Below are 17,427 nucleotides of genomic sequence, written 5' to 3' on the forward strand. Positions count from 1 at the left end.
TACCTACTCACTTCCATTTTATGGATACAAAACCAGTGCATGTGAATGGGTACGACTGTTGCGTTGCTGTTCAGTTACTTCAGAATATCTTTTTTGTGCTATACTCAAGACATAAAGTCATAAGGTTCAAAGACGGTGAGTAAATGGTGACAGAATTTTTGGGAGAACTCAAAAATAATTATTATATAATCCTAAATAAATATATAGTCTTCTGAGAACTGTGGGCAGTAAAATATCTATCGAATGAAAGACCTAAAGAGAAATATTCAGAGATAAAAGGTTTCTTTTCAGGATTGCGAGAGACAGAATCCAGGTTCAGACAGCACGTAACCAAAAAGTCTTTATTAAACATAACACAATTGAAAATCCCTCTGGGGGGCAAACAGAACCAAAACATGACAGGATAAAACCAAAACTCAACTTTAACTAAACCAACTCACAGGGCAGACAAAACATGATGGTGGGGTCACAAAGACAGCAAACACAAGGGCTTTAAATAGGGAACAAACTAAGTGGAGGTAAGGAGGCGGAGACAGGTGTAGGGCGTGAAATAATGACAGGAAAATGAATAGGGAAACAAGGGGGCGGGGCTAAGACGAAAGACAGGAGAGCACCTGGCACAAAGACACAAACCATGGCCATGTGCTCCCAACACAGACACAAGACATGGAATTGTCATGATCCTGTCGGCTAAAACAAAAGAAACTTCTAGAAGGGCAGAATCATGACAGTTTCTCTTATAAAAAGCCAAAACCTCCTTTACACTTGTTTTGTGCCTTCTGGCAGTGTTTGTTGATATTCTTGTTTATCGGGGAGTCATTAAATCATGGAGGCTTCTGTAAAAAGAGCTTTGGCCATAATTAGATTCACATTTACTTGCATAGAATTATAATGAATGAATTATTAGAGGAAATGGAACTGCAGCAGAATAAATTGAGGAAATCAGGAAGGGGGGTGGAGTTTTATGTTAGAAGCTGGTTTGACTGTCTAGACTTACAGTAAGAATGAAAAAATATTAAAGTATGAATACCTTAACCTTGAGGATATCTATAAATTAGTGTGGTCCAAACGTTGACAACATATAGAAGATAAAGGCATTCAATCTCTTACATCCATAAATACGCATGAAAAATAAAAAAAAGTTAAAAGTAATCTCTGTGTGTAGTTTTTTGGTGGATCTATTGACAGAAATGCAATATAATATACATAACTATGTCTTTAGAGGTGTAGACAGACCTTACATAATAAAGCGTTATGTTTTTATTACCTTAGAATGAGCTATTTATATCTACATACATCACGGGTCCTCTAACACGGAGTTCGGCATTTTGTTTCTACAGTAGCCCTGAACGGACAAACTGTACAGAGCACGTTTCGTAAATACATTATCTCGTTCGGCAAATGAGCAAAAGTGTGACAACGTTGTAGTCCTGTGTCAGCCCCCATTGTGCAAGAAAGGGAGGGGGGAGTGGTGGAGTGAGCCATTGGTTGCAATTCGCAACCTCACCTCTAGGTGCCGCTAAATGTCATACACTGAACATTTAATGATCATATAGAATCTATAAGTGACATTAGCAGCACAACGATCTGACTGCAGATTATAAGGCTATATGACCCTTTTGGGAGGACAGGTGTCCTGGATTTTTCTAGATCAAAATATTTCGGTACATGGGAAGACAGCAGTCATTGACAATCCCCATGTGACCGCTCTGTTTACTCAATTTCATTTTACATTTGGCACATTTTCTGGTTGTCATCCTCCTCACACCAGAGACTAATTCTTATGTTTGGCACACTGATCTCGGTTTAGACAATCTGACATTCACATTGTTGTATGTGTTTTGTCCATGACACATACAGGCATTGAGATTAACAGTGTTGGATTGTATGAATTACACAAAAGACGGGTTTTCTCTTTGTTGCCTCTCCAAGTTCTCACGGCTGGCGAGTCATTGTCTCAGCGAAGCTATAGCGTGTGTGTCCGGGTGTGTGTTTATAGCCTGCTGTGTTAATTCACGAGCACTTGAAGGTCACTTTGCATGAGAGCTGCTCTGTCTGGGATCCAGAGATGCTCAGTAGATTTTAGGGCCGTGTGGTGGCTCAGTCAGCCACTATAGCAGAGATTAGCCCAATTTAATTTGCGGAGCCCTGAGATGACATGTTCTTTGCCTTGATTGGAGAAAATCCAGCAAAACTGGATTTAGTGTTTAGTCCATAAGGAATCCAGATTGAAAAATTAATTTGTGATGTACATTTATTTTCTTACATAATTAAATAATCACTGAATACTTTACCAAAGCAATGCAAACACACCTTGTTTTTTAAAATACTAGACCGACCTGCTTGGGCCAAACTGTGTTTTGTGAAAAAATTACTACTGCAATAGGTTTCATAATCACACTGCAATTTCATAACTGTTTTGCAAGGTCATTCATATGAATTTGTGCGATCTCATTATAATTTTCATTAAGATTTGCTTTCGACCAAGTGATGGTAAAGTTTAGAGATGGGACTTCAGTACTGTTTTTGTATGATTCACATTGTACGGATTAATACGCTTTGTTATGAATTCAGTCTGATAAAAACTGATGATAAACAATTTAGAGTAAATTCAAATAATGATAATTGTGCTGGTACTATTATATCAATTGGTAAATTGTTGTATTATTAAGATCACGGGTTCAATCCTGAAGAACATGCGTACTTATATAATAAAATGCATAGATTGAGTGCACACGGTTTTTAAACACATTTGCCAAATGCATGTATATAAATGTTTTACCTGATTCAAGAAATCCCTTTAGTAAAACAATGCAGACATCACGTGCCAATAATAAACAAATCATAATTCAACGGTAGAAATTGCACATGATATTTCTGACTTGTGTATGAGATGTCAGGTGATATGTGTGTGTGTGTGTGTGTGTGTGTGTGGAAAGGTCATCGCTCTTCCCCTGCAGATCCGGGGGGAGTAATTACAGACCAGCATGACCACCCACGCCTCTATCGTCCGACCCTCTCCCTCTCCACACAAAAAACACCCACAGCTGGGCACACATGCAGCCTTTCTATGGTTTATGCGTTTTAAGATTATTCTGACAGTTTTTCAATTGTACCAATATTTCTCTCAATTTACAGTGGCTTTTAGGATACTCAGGAAAGGGAGGTTGTGTCATACTGTAAAATAAACAAATAAAATGGCTGTGAAGTCTGTGCATTACAGTGGTTATAGTTGTTGTTTTTGAATATGCTTTTAAACCTTTTCGGGTGATGACCTTTGTTCCTCAATCACACACTTACCTTTTGCCATTTGTTCAGAACAATTTGTCGAAAGAGATGAAGCTTCACGTATCTTTGAAATATTTACCATTGCCAATATCATCATTGTGTAATTCCGAACCTGCATAAATTTCTTCTGCAGAACACAAAAGAGGATATTTTGAAGAATGTCGATAACCAAACAACATTGGACCCCATTGACTTCCATTGTTTGGAAACAAAACCACTTCCTTTCTGTTCCACAGAAGTAAATCATACAGATTTTGAACCACAGTACTTAAGGGTAAATAAATGATGACAGAATTTTTAGGTGCGCTATCCCTTTCAAAATTCATCCTTTATGCTTTAAAGACAAATCATGACATAATATAAAGATTTTACAACTCATTAGTGTCAGATTAAACATAATGTTACAAGAGTTCAATAAAGCGACGGTGTGCCCTCAAATCCTAGGAACTCTACAAGATAATGCAGACTTTATGCAGGCTTGTCTTAAAGAGGCACAAAGCCATCGATTTCCCGTCGGCTTGTCTTGTTGGAAAAATGAGATACGGCAAAGGCCTTTACAGATACTGTATAATATCGTTCTACATTGAGCTTTCTCCGCCTCTCGTGTTAGACCAATCTGACACGCTTGAATAAGCGAAAGAAATATGTTGAATAGACTCCCTCCCTCTCTGTCGTCTCCAAAGCGTATTCATAGGTCACCAGTGACTACACAGCCTTTCATTAAATGACTGCTTATTCTTGACAGTATTGGTACATTATTAGCACATGCAACATTGGTAGACATGAATGTTTCAACTGAAGATGCAGAAACGTAATGATTATTTTGTGGAATAAATACTCAAGACGATCAAATGCAAATAGATTCTCTTCAAAATCTGAAAAAAGCAGTGCTGCTCCAAGCAAACTCTTCTAAATCCCAGCTTATTTAAAATATTTTCATTTATTTACATTGAGAGGGGCTTTTTATCATAATAAGCACATGTGGGATGGAACTCCCTTCAGTCAATTACTGCTCCCTTGTTCACTACATAAGTGATAAAATGAGGAGAAAACCCAATTTTCACCCCGCACGTGTCATGTCTTATTAGGAATATATTTTCCTGGTAGCTGAGCAATAGGACGGCACAGAATCCACAAAATAACACACTGGATGAGAACAGATAGTGAAGGGAAAGCATGACTCCATCCATCACTTACAAGTACACGCGTGTGCACACAAACAAGCGCACACCCTGAGGTAGCTGGTGAATAAAAATGCCCGAGAGAGGCTTTCACAACACACAAATTTAACTGCGAATGTCAGCTAAGGACAGATATGATGGAGCTTCTGACCTAGATACTGACAGTGGTCTAGAGACTGTACCGTACACCGATGTGTGTTAGGGACTCTCTTAAGGCTGTCAATTATTGAATACTGGAGAATGGGTTGTTTAACTGATAATTAAGGAGTCATTTAGGAAAGAAATGTCATGCCTTATAGAACCACAGTGTTACACATTATACATACAGTATATAAACTGACACATAACCAACTGAAATCGGATCGGTCTTGTACAGAGAGAAAAAAGTTTACTTTCATTTTGGAAAAAAGATTGCAGCTCTATTGCGTTTTCAAAGGGGTCATATGGCGCAAAAAAAAATATTTTAGGAAAAGATGCATTCTATCTAAAAGCGAATGCTCACCCAGACCTGCCTGCAATGCATCATGTAACCACACCCCCAAAAATACACGTCAGTTTGTGGTATGAGTTGACTAAGACCATATGTATACCCAAATAAGGTGGGCATACTTGTCAGTACAATTACTTTGGAACCTGATGTTCCACATATGATAAGAGGCGTTATATTTCCGTCACACGCTTGCAGTATTCGACCAATCACTGGCCAATTGGTTTTACTGGCCAATCATAGCACACCTCGCTTTTCAGAGCGATGGGCTTTGTAAAAGATCTGCGCGTTTCAGAGAGGCGGAGCAAAGAGGAGATACACACATGCACAGTTGGAAAATACAGCGTTTTTGAAACTTAAATCCTGTTTACACATTGCATAACATGTAAAACAAACGATAATATTCGTTTTAGCCGTGTTATATGATTCATTTAATTGTGAAGAACGCCTACATCCACTACGGCGCATTCTTTCTTATACTAGTGTGTTATTTCTTTCTTTCTTTGCTATATTCACCATTGTTTTGCTTTAGTAAACGTTTTTGGGTAGATTGAATACCATTTTTATTTTACTACAAATGAAATTGTTAAACAGATCTGTGTGCCTAAAGCATTATATGGTAAAAGATACGACACGTTCAATAATGTTCACATCTTCAGTAGCAGAAGAAATTTTGCCAATTAAAATAAATAACCATAGTTTGTTTTTCTGTTGATAGTTTTCTAAATAACTAAAATAAGAAATGCACTCTTTCACTAGAAAAATAGCCAACCTTTACTTGATCATAAAGTATAAACCTATGCTGTGTCTGAAACCGCTCCCTTGCTCACTCCTTCACTATTCCCTACATTATTAAGGGAATGACATCTGAGTATAGTGGATATGGGGAAGAAGCGAATGGAAATGAGTGAACGATTTCGGACGATGACATAATATAACCTGCGTCTGACAGTACTGTCGCAGACATTAGACATAACGGTTATATTACCCCTGTGTGGCTTCATGGATAGCTTAATAAATGGTAGAGTTAATATTCACCTTATTTGCCACATTTTTGTACAAGTTTTTAATAAAGAGAACCAAACAACTATTGGCCACTTTTACTTCATATATTTAAAATAAATCAACACTATCAAAATCAGAGTGCATCGTGGGTAATAAAGAGTGAACAAATGTAGGGAATGAAGTAGTGCACTCAGGTTTCGGACACCACAACAAAATGGCGGACACCCAATATGGTGCACTATATAGACAGGGGGCAGTTTCAGACACAGCCCTAGTCTGTAAACTGTGAGGCCAAAAAGGCAATGCAAAAAAAGAATAATAATAATAAAAGAAACAAAATCATTTTTCATAAATCTTAATCAACCTAAAATCTTTTTTTGATTTCAAGTCAAATCGTCCACCCCCATCTGTATATTTTGAAAGGAGATGCTCTTATCCAAACAAAATGACTACACAAACTATCCCCCCAAGCATAACATTAAGTGCCTCGCTCGAGGGCTCAATTGTAATGACATGTGGCTTGTTCCTTGTGGGACTAGATCTAGAATCTTGACGTACGATTATATGCTATGATGAATCATGAATCACGAATCACTGCAAAAGCACAATCACATATCGTCGCTCTCCTTCTGAAGCCTCATATGTCCAAAATTCGGGGATGTTTTTCGGGAAATGGAAAAAAATACTGAAAACACAGTTTTTATTCAATTAAAACATAGTTGACTTTTTGATGGTTAGATATTTCCAAAAAGTGAGTGACAAACATATAGGTTGAATAATAACATTAATGATTTATGACAACAAATAAAAATCACAAAATATGAAGATACAAAGTTTTGGAAGGATGACGGCGATATGTAAAATACAGTTGTGTTCAAAATTATTCAACCCCCAATGCTGTAAATGGTTTTAGGGAATTTAGTGTACATTTGTAATTGTATTCAGAATGAAATCCTACAAGGACTTCTTAAAGAACCATATGCAACTAAAATGACATCAATTAGTTTTGTAATACAGTATTAAATGTTTCTTTTGTGAATTCTTCATTGACATAATTATTCAACCCCTTAAAGACTACCACTCTGAAGAACAGAGGTTCAATGAAGTGTTTTCAATCAGGTATTGACACCTGTGGATATCAGGGAGCAGCAATAAAGCCTAATAAGCACCAATTAGGCAGCTTTAAAATGACTGTGATACTCAGCTCCTTCTAGACATTTACTGGTGTGGTTACAAACATGGTGAGGTCAAGAGAATGGTCCAGGAAGACAAGAGAACAGGTGATTACTCTTCACAGGAAGGGCAATGGCTATAAGAAGATTGCAAAGATGTTAAACATACCAAGAGACACCATAGGAAGCATCATTCGCAAATTCAAGGCAAAGGGCACTGTTGAAACGCTACCTGGTCGTGGCAGAAAGAAGATGCTGACTTCGACTGCTGTGCGCTACCTGAAGCGTAGAGTGGAGAAAAGTCCCTGTGTGACTGCTGAGGAACTGCGAAAAGATTTGTCAGATGTGGGTACTGAAGTTTCTGCTCAGACAATACGGCGCACCCTGCGTAATGAAAGCCTCCATGCCAGAACTCCCAGGCGCACCCCCTTGCTGTCCCCAAAGAATAAGAAGAGTCGACTGCAGTATACCAAAAGTCATGTGGACAAACCACAGAAGTTTTGGGATAGTGTTCTGTCGACTGATGAAACAAAATTAGAACTGTTTGGGCCCATGGATCGACGCTATGTTTGGAGGAGGAAGAACAAGGCCTATGAAGAAAAGAACACCTTGCCTACTGTGAAGCATGGCGGGGGGTCAATCATGCTTTGGGGCTGTTATGCTTCTGCAGGTACTGGGAAGCTTCAGCGTGTGCAAGGTTCCATGAATTCTCTTCAGTACCAGGAGATATTGGATGACAATGTGATGCAGTCCGTCACAAACCTGAGGCTTGGAAGACGTTGGATCTTTCAACAGGACAATGATCCCAAGCATACCTCCAAGTCCAATAGAGCATGGTTGCAGATTAAAGGCTGGAACATTTTGAAGTGGCCATCACAGTCAGCAGACTTAAATCCGATTGAGAACCTCTGGTGGGACTTAAAGAAAGCAGTTGCAGTGTGCAAGCCTAAGAATGTGACTGAACTGGAGGCTTTTGCCCATGATGAATGGGCGAAGATACCCGTAGATCGCTGCAAGACACTTGTGTCAAGCTATGCTTCACGTTTAAAAGCTGTTATAACTGTAAAAGGATGTTGTACTAAGTACTAAGATTGAATGTCACTTGGGGGTTGAATAAAACTGATAATGATGTGAGCTCAGAAAAGACATTTGTGGTTATTTCATTATAAATGTTATGTTATATTTGTCTGACCTACACGTGCCTCTTTGATTTAATTGTAAGCAGGATGACTGAATGATCATAATCAATGTCAAACCGACCAAAACAATCAATTTCAGTGGGGGTTGAATAATTTTGAACACAACTGTATATAGTAAAATACATAATAAATCAAATAACTGGGCAGCAAAATATTCCAAATGATCACAAATGACCACTTTAACCTTTCGTAAATATGAAATGGGATGCAGAACACATGTTAAAAGCACTTCAAGCTATCTGTTTGATCATTTCGGGATTTACCTTAAAAGTATCATGAGCAATGTCGGCTTTTAGGATCAGCGTCTGAAAAATTCCCCGCATGTCTCCTGCATTCTTGATTGCTTTGACAGTTTGGTGTGACTGTGGATTCGATTGTAGACGCAGCCGGTCCTTTACGCTTTTCATTCTGCATGAGGGAAACATGAGGGTGCTTCAGGCGCATGCCGAAGTTTACCACGCTTTTCAGTTCAACTTGTGACCACCTTGTGCATCATTAATTGTGGAAGATGCCGTTTTAGTGTTGTGTCTGAGTGCACATCATCAGCTATTTTTAGAGCTGTATCTTACTATTTGCATTTTTCCCTCTAACCAGATCTGTTTTCGAAAGATTGGATGAAACTCTTAAAGGAATATTTGATCTTAAAATTGAAATTGTGTCAACCTTCACATTGTTCGAAACTCATAGGCTTTTATTCTGTCGAACACAGAGCAATATATTTTGCACATTTCTCCTTTTGTTCAACATAAAGAAATAGAAAATGCAGGAACAAATCCTATTTGACATCACAAATAATCGTTGTATTTTCAGTCTGTTCTGCATATCAGTTAGATTGAATTTACTTTTTATGCCTTTCTTGAGCAATTTATCTCAAGTATACATGTGAAATATAAAAATGCATCTTCGCATATTCTCTGTGTTCACAGTGAAATGTTAGGCTCCGTCTGACCCTGCGCCAACTTGGAGCTGAGCTTCTTCATCCCCCTTCTCCTGCCTCCAGATCAGGGGAGGAACCACAAGCACATCTACCTCCACATATCTCTCTACCCAGTTACTGCCATCCATCCTTTATCCCTAAAGATAGATGAGCCTGGGAGGTGAGCACCTGTCACACTGTATCTGACAGATCAAATATCTCAAGTCCTCAGATTCTCTGTAGACGTTCTCGTATCTCACTCTTACCGTACGCGAAAGCTCAAGGGTTTAAAAGTGCAAAGTGAACAGATGGACTTTAGAGAGAGAGAGAGAGAGAGAGAGAGAACATTTTCAGCGTCTTCCTGACAGTTTATAGTAGAAACTTCAAAGAAAGCTTTCTCCTCCACTGCTTGAGTAAAATCTGCTTGAATCTGTGCTTTTTAACACCACATGAAGTGAAGAAATAATGTCCTAAATACCTTCTAATGGGAAATTTCCCACTGGGGTAGAAACTTTTTCTTAAGTTGATGATTTGTATGCATTCCATACATCAGTGAGCTTGCGCTCCTAGAGTTTTCTTTGAGGTCTTAAAGGAGCGGTTCAGCCAAAAATATAAATTCTGTCATCAGTAACTCACCCGCAAGTTGTTTCTAATCTGTATAATTTTCTTTGTTATGATGAACCCAAGCAGTTCTTGGCCACCACTGAATGACTACCCACTTTTGACTACTATGAAAGTCTATGGGGTCCAAGAACTGTTCATACAAATATATTTTTCTGTGTTCATCAGAAGAAAGAAATTTATACGGATTTGGATAACTCGGGGGTGAGTAAATGATAACAGAATTTTATATTTTGGGTGTGTTTTGGGGTTAAAATAAGGGCTGTCAAACGATTATTATCGCATCCAGAATAAAAGTTTGTGTTTAAATAATATATGTCTATGTACTGTGCATATTCATTTTGTATTTATAAATACAAACATGTACACATGTATACATATTTAGGAAATATTAACATGTATTTATTTATTTGTACCAATAATTTAAATTATATATAAATGTTTATTAATTTTTAGATTTTTCTTAAATATATGCATGGATGTATATGTGTATGTATAAATAAATAAATTATTATGCACAGTACACAGATATATATCATGTGAACACAAACTTTTTTATTAATCGCAATTAATCTACTGCCCTAGTCCGGGTAACGGCAATATAGGTGTAAAATCAATCTGAATCTGAAATGGCTTGAAATGTTTTTGTGAGCAAGCAGGTTGTTCATAAGCACTCAGGTGGGTTCATTTCAAAGTACCCGTGACCTTGATCACACCTGCAGTGCTGAATGAGGATTTATTGACTAACGGTCTGAAAAGAAGACATTCTTTTCAGTGTGCATTAATAATGATACATACACACAAAAAACTTGTTAAGCTTATTGCTGCAGTCACTACATTTCAACCAAGTAAATGCAGTTTCTTATGAGAGTCTGTGAATAGTATCACCAGACACATGCTGTTTCTTCCTTCTATTTATTAATCTGCTCTATGAGATTGCTTCTGGATTTGATTCTTACCCTTCTGATTTCCACTCTGCGTAGAGAGGAGATATATTGTCTGCAAGATAGTGTCATTTCTTTCTATCCTTTTTTTGTCATTGCAACAGCTGTGCATTGTTGTGTGGTATAAATAGTGAGTATACAGAACATACCATTTTCATAAGAGGGGTATAGACACTTAACTCAATTACATCAGGTCTTGTGAGCAACCATTTGCTTTTCACTGGAGGGTTTGTGTCATTATTTTATTTTCATCTTTCGCACTTCTCTGAATTCCTACTGAGCAAACCTTTAGTGTATAAGAGCTTTAAAAGGTTTAAATGCAGCAGATCCTGAAAGATGACTATACATGTATTATTTATACACATTATATATATATTGAATTTTATATAATTTACTTTAAAGGCTGAAAGGTTTCATCTCAAGATGGGATATGCACTTGTCAAGGAGCATTATGGAGTGTGTGATTTGACATCGAAAATTAGGTCACATGAAAAAGTCACATGAGATTCAGCTGCTGATCAAGGAAAAACGGGAATTTGTTTATTGGTGGATTTTAAAATTGTTGCTTCAATTTCCATAAACCAGTGGTTTTTAACAGGGGGGCTGGGCCCCATAAGTGGGGGCACAGCCTACTTCCAACAGGGACTCAGAGATGACCTATATTTTAAAATTAGACTTAAAAAACAAGACATTATTAATATTTAGACATTTTTACAATGAATAAGAAAATCCAGTTAACGTTAAAATCTAAAATATGTTATTGGGAAGACATTGGGTAGAGGAGGGCCTTTAAATTTTGCTGAATACAATGGGGGGGCCTCGGAGTCAAAAAGGTTGAGAACCCATGCCTTAAACGATATAAAGTGTCTGTAGTCAAATCATTTTTAGATAACTAGAGAAGTAGGCCTTATGAATAATTGGAAGTGTTGATTTCTGTCAAAAGCTCTACCACATTGATGGGGTTTTAGGTGGTTGCCAGGGCGTTGCTATGCAGCTGCTGTTACAAGTAATTGTATTATTAACATGTTATAAGGTTTTTTTAAATGGTTGCTGTTAATATTTCTAGCCGGTTGTTATGCTGTTTTGATTGGTTGCTTACTTAGAACAGGTCAAATAAATCCTAAGAGTTTATAATATCTTGGGTTCTTGATCTGGCTCAGCTCCCTGCCTCGTATACTGTATACAGTATATGGGAGTATTGTACTTGATGTATCTTCAGAATCTACCAGGCAAATATCCTGTCTGTTTGATCACATGCTTTGATCAATAAATCCCTTAAATTTTGAAATCATTCAACACGTTTCAAGACTGAACATTAAAGCTGCAATCCATAACTTTTGTCTCTATCGATATCTCTAGTTGAAACAAAAAATTGCAGTTTGTTTTACATTGGTTCCCAAGGTGACAGGGGCTGCGGGTGTTAAGCAAAAAAAGAGAAATAGAATAAACCAGTGAACAGAGAAAAGTGTGGGGGGGGATTATGGGTTTATAGGGGGACCTGACCAAAGAAGTGACCTTTCCCGTGTGTACTGAAGGCTGTATAACTGAGTAAAAACTACTGTAAATCCAGAGTGTGGGGAGGATTAATAAGGTCTTACCAGCTCTCCAGAAATGTTAAATAATAGAGAGGTGCAGCAAAAATAATGTTGGCATATTCTGAAAAAAATAAACATTTCTCTTCAGCCGTGTAATGTTCATGACAGAAAGCGTCTTAATTTTGTAATGTTTACACCCGCTGAACACCGATTAAGCCTTTAAATCCAATAACAAGGGATTGTACGGATGAAAATGCATTCTTGTTGCTGCAAGTAGGCAGCTTTCTCCAAATCGCAATAGAAGTTCTGAAGAAACCATCGTGTCCTTGACCTACTGAGTCACCGTAACATCGTCCCTCATTATTCTGCCAAATCAAATTATTTCAGATGCTGCGAGGGTTTTTATTGGCTGATCTGGTTACAGTGAGTTGCAGGTCAAATTTGATTTGCCGGAGGCAGACGTGAGTGGGTGGGGGAGGATAGATCCATACCATTGATTGGGCGCATTAGAGATGTATGCTAATATGTCGTTATTTGTGTCTTTTCTTAAAGTCTCCCAAGACACCAGTTGAAATGAAGGAGAACCCTGTCATTTTAATAGATCGCCGCTTTGGGAAATCTAAATGGAATAAAATGCATTTTACAATCATAATTGTGCCTATTAGAATGTATTAGGTGAGAAATGATACGTGATGTTGTAGGTTCATGGCAGCAGTGATGTGACAGTCGGTTCTGTTCATTCATTTGGCTTGCTAAATACAGCACATTTTAAATCAGCTGACATCGTTTTGTGTGGTAGCGTGATGCCATCTGTCATTGTAAATGCGATGCGCCATAATAAGCCTGAATCAGTAAATCAATTGGTGATGAGTTTGACTGGTTTGAATGTTCTTGTATGACCAGATACAAACCTTTAATGGCACGTCGCACCCAAACACAGTCTACCATTGATAGAATACTGAAAGTGCTATTGTGCATTATGCATTCTCTCTCTCCCTCGCTCTGCCAACGCCCATCCCTTACTCTCCTCCACCAACCACGTCTGCCAATACTACATCAGTTAAATCTGGCAGTGGTAATCCGGTTAGAGAAATTATTCAATGTTGGCTGTGTATTTGTGTGCTTTTTAGTGCATGCTTGTGTAATAAGCAATCGGAGTAAAAGAGTCAATCAGAAGCAACTTGTGTAGGTTGCACACGTAAAGTGATGTTTTTGATAAGCTTATTCAAAGTCACACTGGTTTTATATTGGTTGGAATTACAGCTCTAATTCACTTCCAGCCTTGAGGAGCCCATTGAGCAAATCTGTTTTGACTGTCTGCATTGAGATGCTAATGCTGATAATTCGGTCATTGTGTCTAAAGAGAAGCTGTGACTAATTGTATAGTCTGAGATTCTCATGTTTTGTTGCAAATAGAAAAACTTTAATTCAGCTAAATGATTCGATTTTTCATGCACACGCTAGTTTTGGTCACAGTAAAATGCTTCGTTATTAGAAAGGTGGGAGAGCAACGAGGCATGTCGAAGGTTTCCATAACATGTACTAAAGGTCCAGTGTATGAAATTTAGCTGCATCTAGCCCCTCCCCTTAGACCCACTACGGTGGCTGACACGGGACTTCATGTATTTCTGAAATGTGCTCTGTGGGGCAGTTTGTCCGTTTAGGGCTGCTTAAGAGACAACATTGCGAATTTCATACAAGAGGACCCACCGTGTATGTAGATAGAAATAGCGCATTCTAAGAAACAAAATAATAAAGATAATAAAGGTCTTTATACACCTCTGAAGACATTGTTATGTATATTATATTGCATTTATGTCACAAAAAATAAGTAATTGTACCTTTAAGATGTGGGCATCCTTCTGTGGCTATGATATCAAACAATTCTGTGTATGTGGTAACATCTGCTAGAGCAGCTAAAAAAAGGTATGTTAATTATTTTTTGAAGAATTAAGTTATGTAGTCATTAAATATTCATTGGTGATTCATTAGTTATTTTTAAAGCACACTTGAATTTGTTCTAGATCATTAGATGTGATGTTATGCTGCTTCTAAAGTCTGAATCTAGTTTACTTGAGATTTTCAAATTTTTGCTGATTTGCGTTTTTTTACATAAAATCATTCCACATAACATTCTGTGAAAATATAACCTTGATATCTTTAAACCTGACTCAATGAGAACATGTCAAAGATTAAAACTTAAGCGGAGTCATTGGTTGAAATCAAACTTTAATTTTGCTTTTGATTGACCAGCACAAATACAAATTGTAAATTGGTTGATCTGATAAAAGATTAATTCAAATACAATAACTAGTTTTATATATTTTATGCATTGTCTTCAAATACTTATATTTAATCAGTTTTTCCACCAATAAGAATAATGACAAACTGTAGACAGTAAATTGTTATTAACATCAACAAAAGCCATCTTTAAACTGCAGCAGCATACTGTTTAATGCTGGTCAAATGTGTCATATTTGCCATGATTGTATTTAATCGTAATTTAAAGTGCAAGTTATACATTAGACATAAATGATAAAGACAAAAACAAACAGATCTCATCCCCATTGATTACAAATACCATTCCTGTGGTAGTAAATGGGGGATGAGACCTGTTTGTGTCAGGGTCGGTGGGCAGAACCCAAATGCACGTAGTTGAAGGGTTAACCAAAAAGACTTTATTATAAAACACGAAAACAAACACCCTCGATGGGGGAAAAACATGATAAATAATATGGAGTTTAAACCAATAACTTCCCACAAGGGGAATGAAACGAACACAATGAATCATCCAAAATAATAAGGTCAACACGAAAAGGGAAGGAACATGAACAAATAATCCACAGGAAGACAAATGCACAAGGGGAATTTACAAATACGGGTACGGATGGTACAATATGGAACGATAAACCGACCAGGACTGGGAATTTAAACTGGACTTAAAAAGCGGAAAACTAATGATGGATAATAGGACAGGGACGGTAACGGGCATGTGACAAGACTTAACATTAAATGGAAACTAGCAGGAAGATAATGGGACATGTGAGGGAGTTGAAACACTAATGGGGCACTAACGAAGAATGAAGAAAGGGGGCGGAGCTAAACGAAAGACAGGAGGACATGAGGCGAAATGTCAAAACATACCACCACGTGTCTCCATATAAGACGAGACACACACGGAAGACATGGTACTGTCATGACCCTGTCCACAAGGCACGAAAATTTAGAATAGGAAGAACAGGATCCTGACAGTTTGGTTACTGACAATCTTCCAAATATATTCCTTTGTGTTTAGCAAAACAAAGACATTTATAAAGGTTTGGAACAATCTGAGGGTTCAATGATGATTAACGATTCAATGATGACAGAATTTTAATCTTTGAGAGAACTGTCTCTTTAAGACTGAAGTCTAAATTAATTTGATCATGTCATATGTTTCAAAGAAACGTTTATTTAATCTGGGAATAAACAGAAAGCGAGCGGAAAGCAGTCATTAACTATAATTTCGCTTTATAAAGGATGAAACAGAATCCATCAAACTCACGTTATAATAACGTAAATGGTCGTCTGACGGATCATATTTGCTCTTTGCGAGCGAGCCGCAACAAAACTCATCTACGCCAGTTACCAATCTAAACTTCTGATTGGTCATTACGTTCATGCGCTGTCTATGTTGGTTGTGATGGTCAGCGCTGTGAAGACGGATAAAATCTTTGATGCACCCTGATCAAACGTGAACGTAATCCTGTAAGAGATGCGTTTTGTTCATCTTCACATTTCATTTGCCTAGTCCATTCATTTTATATAGCGGGACGAGTTATCCCCATATTTCTCACCGTTAGAAATACAAGGTGTGGCGAGCCTGCGCCTGAACATGCTGAAATGCGTGTGCGAGACTTGAACTGTTCCTTTAAGGGCATCAGTGATCTTGATACATCGGTTTATTTATTGCTCTATCTGCAGCAGAATAACAGGCCCTATAGTGCAATGTTTTTGCAACAGAGCAGCTGTGTATCTTTGTCAGCAGGTCTTCCTGACCTCACACTCTCTGACAGCCCTGCAGACAGTATCTGCTCAGCTGTGGGTGTCTATAAGTGAACATATCTGCTCAGTTTGTCTAATCTCCCGTGTACAGGACCTGCACCTATAAATCTTTTCAGAGCAGAGGGTGGTAAATATGCCAACTCATCAGTTTCCTCCTCTTCTTTTGCTACTCTATGTTTAAAGACAAAAACTATACACAGCATGCAGCATGTTTCCTCCAAACAAAGCGACAAGTTGCAATTGTGAAGAAACCATTATCATTATTGATATTGTAAATTGCTGGGTGTTGGATTGGTGTAATGGATTGTTCACCCAAAAATATATCCTCTTGTCATTCAAAACTACTGTATATGACATTCTTTCTTCTTCAGAACACAAAATATACCTTGCCTGCATTGACTTCCATTGTATGGACACAAAACCTGTGTTTCACAGAAGAAAAGATTCATATTGAGGTTTTGAATGACATCATAGAAAACAAATGTGGAAAGAACTTTAATGAGGAATTATCCCTCTAAACAATATCACATAATTAAGTATTCTCTGTTGTTGTATATGTTCAATCCTTTGACAACTCTTGTTTAAATGGCTGATTATTTTTTCTGAATTTGGAATTTATGCATAACCAGACAAACTTTCAAACATCCAAACAAATCCACCATTGGAAAGACGAACAGAAACTGGAACAAAACAATGACAGTAATTAAGAATAAGATTTTTGCATTATCCCATATCTCCACACATGCAGTAGACAACATGCTGTCTTGTGGGTAGGCCAACGAGTGAGACCTCTGCTGGTTTCTGTGAACAGCCTCTGATTAAACCTGCTCCTCACAAGCTGAAGACTCGATGTGTGAGAAAATCGATGTGTGCGAGAACGAATCAGGCAGATGGAAAATGACACAGTGTTCCTCCTTATTTGCACCCTTTATGTAACGTGCCCGAGATTTCCCACCTTTATCTGTGACCTTCATCATCTTTATCGGTCCAGTTCTGTTTCTCCTTGTCTCATTGCAGCTCAGGGGAGGTATCACG

General features: G+C 37.8%; 1 protein-coding gene across 5 annotated transcripts in view; it reads left to right on the plus strand.

The window, feature by feature from the left end:
* apba1a (amyloid beta (A4) precursor protein-binding, family A, member 1a) overlaps positions 1 to 17,427 on the plus strand; it is a 40,088-nt gene that overhangs the window by 4,553 nt on the left and 18,108 nt on the right. For 3 of the 5 annotated variants that reach the window (XM_056745475.1, XM_056745478.1, XM_056745472.1), the window contains exon 2: positions 9,259 to 9,429. The exons of the other annotated variants lie outside the window; for them this stretch is intronic. The gene's annotated coding sequence lies outside the window, so the exon portion shown is untranslated. The remainder of the gene's footprint in view (positions 1 to 9,258; positions 9,430 to 17,427) is intronic. 5 annotated transcript variants of the gene reach the window in all.

Source organism: Triplophysa dalaica, chromosome 4, assembly GCF_015846415.1.
Source record: "Triplophysa dalaica isolate WHDGS20190420 chromosome 4, ASM1584641v1, whole genome shotgun sequence".
NCBI lineage: Eukaryota > Metazoa > Chordata > Actinopteri > Cypriniformes > Nemacheilidae > Triplophysa > Triplophysa dalaica.